The 3,619-nt window shown below is 40.5% G+C and overlaps 1 pseudogene; it reads right to left on the minus strand.

Moving 5' to 3' along the window:
- Positions 1 to 2,578: 2,578 nt before the first annotated feature.
- On the minus strand, positions 2,579 to 3,078 carry LOC110214411 (small ribosomal subunit protein eS24 pseudogene; annotated as a pseudogene).
- Between the last annotated feature and the right edge of the window lie 541 nt (positions 3,079 to 3,619).

Here is a 3,619-nt window from a genome sequence, read left to right on the forward strand (position 1 = left end):
TGCCCCCCATTTATTCTATTCTTTCTTTTGACCCTGTCCCTCCTCAGAAGTATTCACTTCTGATTACCCCCTTTCCCAGTCTGCCCTTCTCTCTATCATCCCCCTGCTCTCTTGTCCCCTCCCTCCCCCCATTTTCCTGTAGGGTAAGACAGATTTCCATACCCAATTGAATGTGTACGTTATTCCCTCCTTAAGCCAAATCCTATGAGAATAAGATTCACTCATTCCTTCTCACCTTAGCCCATTTCCCCTCCACTGTAAAAGCCTTTTCTGTTTTTTGTAAGATAGTTTACCCCATTCTACCTCTCCCTTTCTTCTTCCCCTAATATAATCCTTTCTCATTCCTTAATTTTATTCTCCAGATATGACCCCTTAATCTTCAACTCACCCTGTGCCCTTTATCTATCTATCTATCTGTCTATCTATCTATCTATCTATCTATCTATCTATCTATCTATCTATCTATTATCTATCTATCTATCTATCTGTCTGTCTGTCTGTCTGTCTATCTATTTATCTATCTATCTATCTATCTATCTATCTATCTATCTATCTATCTATCTACATACATAATTTTTCCCACTCCGACTACCCTAATACTGACAAAGGTCTCATGAGTTATAAATATCGTCTTCCCATGCAGGAATGTAAACAGTTCAACCTTAATAAGTCTTTTATGATTTCTCTTTCCCATTTACCTCTTCATGTTCCACTTGAGTCTTGTATTTGAAAGTCAAATTTTCTATTCAGCTCTGGTCGTTTCATCAAGAATGCTTGAAAGTCCTCTATTTCACTGAATGACCATTTTTTTCCCCTGAAGGATTATACTCAGTTTTTCTGGGTAGGTGATTCTTGGTTGTAATCCTATCTCCTTTGCCCTCCAGAATATTATATTCCATGCCCTGTGGTCCTTTAATGTAGAAGCTGCTAAGCCTTGTGTTACCCTGCTTGTGTTTCCACAATGCTTGAACTGTTTCCTTCTGGCAGCTTGTAATGTTTTCTCCTTGACCTGGGAACTCTGGAATTTGGCTAAAATTTTCCTAGGAGTTTTCTTTTGGGAATTTCTTTCAGGAGGAGATCAGTGGATTCTTTCCATTTCTATTTTGCCCTCTGGTTCCAAAATATCAGGGCAGTTTTCCTTGATAATTTCTTGAAAGATAATGTCTGGGCTCTTTTTTTGATCATAGCTTTCAGATAGTCCAATAATTTTTAAATTCTGTCTCCTAGATCTATTTTCCAGGTCAATTGTTTTTCCAATGAGATATTTCACATTGTCTTCTAGTTTTTCATTCTTTTGGATTTGTTTTACTGTATCTTGATTTCTCATAAAGTCACTAGCTTCCAATTGCTCTATTCTAATTTTTAATGAAGTATTTTCTTCAGTAAGCTTTTGGACTTCCTTTTCCATTTGGCCAATTTTGCTTTGTAGGGCATTCTTCTCCTCATTGGCTTTTTGGACTGCTTTTGCCATTTGGGTTAGGCTATTTTTAAGGTGTTTTTCTTCAGTATTTTTTTGGGTCTCCTTTAGCAAGCTGTTGACTTGTTTTTCGTGATTTTCTTGCATCACTATCATTCCTCTTCCCAGTTTTTCTTCTACTTAACTTACTTGATTCTCAAAATCCCTTTTGAGCTCTTCCAAGGCCTGGGACTGATTCATATTTTTCTTGGAGGCTTTGGATGTAGGACTTTGACTTTGTTGTCTTCTTCTGGTTGTATGTTTTGATCTTCTTTGTCACTAAAGTAAGATAATATAGTCTGACTCTTTTTGCATTGCTTGCTCATGATCCTGGCCAATTACTTGAGTTTTAAACTCTTTATTAAGGATTAGTCTGCTTGCAATGTGGAGAATGTACTGTCCCAAGCTTGGGGACCCCAAGCTGTTGTCAGGGATACTTGTAGAGACCTGTAAATTTTCAGTTCTTCCAAGGTGATATAATAAGGAGCAAGGTGTTTACTCCTTTCCTGGCCCGTGCTCTGGTCTATTAGTGACCACAAGCACTCCTTTCTGTCCTGGAACTGTGAGGAAGGTTTTCTCATCCCAGCCACTATAAGCTCCACCAAGCCAGTGCTCCTTCTCTCCCCAGGCCCGCCGCCCAGAACTGTGACCTAGATCCAAGTATGGGAAAAGCAAAAGATTGCTGCCTCAACACTGGCAGAGAGATCCCTGCGATCCCATTCTGATCAGCCACTGGATTCCCCCTCAGTCTGTGGGCCAGAAGCTCAGGACACAGCCACCGCCCTGGCACCCGCACTCTGCCCTCTGTGCTCTGAAACTGGCTCTGAGACCTAGCTCCTCTCTCACTGCAGAAACAGACTTTTCCCACTAACCCTCTAAGTTGTCTTTGGCATTCATGGGTTGAGATGTCTGGAAACCACCATAGCTGCCTGTGATTCAATCCTCTGAGGCCTGCTCTAGGTCCGCTGCGGCCTGCGCACCCACACCAAACTGTGCTCCTCTACCAGCCCTGCATAATATACCTTTCTGAGCAATCATCCAGATTGTCTTGGGATGGAAATTTGCTTCACTCTGTCTTTTTGTGGTTTCTGCTGCTTTAGAATTTCTTTATAGCCATTTTTTTTTAAGTTTTACATAGTTTATTTATGCTCTGATGAAAAATTTTCTTCACGGATAAACATCTTCCATAGTACCTTTTAATCCTTCTTTTTGCCAGCACTGACATTTGCCTTTGCAGTACCCCTGACTTTCTTCATTCTGTTGTTGCATTCCTTTTGCTGTTTTCTAGATGTCTTCTCATACAGGTCATGCCTTGCAAGTCTGTGCTCTGGTTCATTTTTCTTTGCATAGTCAAGGGAATCATAAATCATGCCAAAGCCTGTTGTTTTGCCACCACCAAAATGGGTTCTGAATCCAAAGACAAAAATGACGTCTGGAGTTGTCTTGTACATCTTGGCCAATTTTTCTTGAATTTCGGTCTTGGGCACTGTGGCCTTTCCAGGATGAAGGACATCTATAACCATCTATTTGCGCTGAAGAAGTCTGTTTGTCATGAACTTCCTGGTTCTGAAGGTTACAGTGTCATTCATGGTGGTGGCCGGCTCCTCCAGCAGCAGGAGAGGGAAAGGTAGAGCCTTTTTTTACAGGTATTTGGAGGGGTTTGGGGAGAGCTCAAGCAAGTCACTGCTTTCACTCTGCCATCTTGGCTCCACCCCCCTCTTAACAATTTTCTTCCAGTGGCACATGTCTGTAAGTCATGAAATATCATAGTTTCCAAAGAATTAAAGTAGAGGGTCACCCAAAAAGATTAGAGAAGCAGGTATATTGTGGGTTGAACAGATGACAATGTATCACCAATGAATAATTTTGCAGAAAAAAAACCCCACAAAGCTATTAGATATATGTACAACTACACACACACACAAAGACCAGCTTGCCATATAAAAAGTCAGGAAAATCTGTGGAAAGTCCCCAGTGGAATTATTAGTTATCTACACAATGCAAAGAGATCTACAGGAAGAGTGGGAGGCATTGTATAGAGTAGACCATTAGACTTAATTGTTATGTTGGTTAGTTTTGTTGGACTACTTTTTTTCTTCTCTTTTTCATTCTTTGTAATAAGGGATAGCTGTCTGAGTGGGGAAAGAATAGTTTTAGAAAGGA

This window comes from Phascolarctos cinereus, unplaced genomic scaffold, assembly GCF_003287225.1.
Source record: "Phascolarctos cinereus isolate Bilbo 61053 unplaced genomic scaffold, phaCin_HiC Scaffold_4;HRSCAF=312, whole genome shotgun sequence".
NCBI lineage: Eukaryota > Metazoa > Chordata > Mammalia > Diprotodontia > Phascolarctidae > Phascolarctos > Phascolarctos cinereus.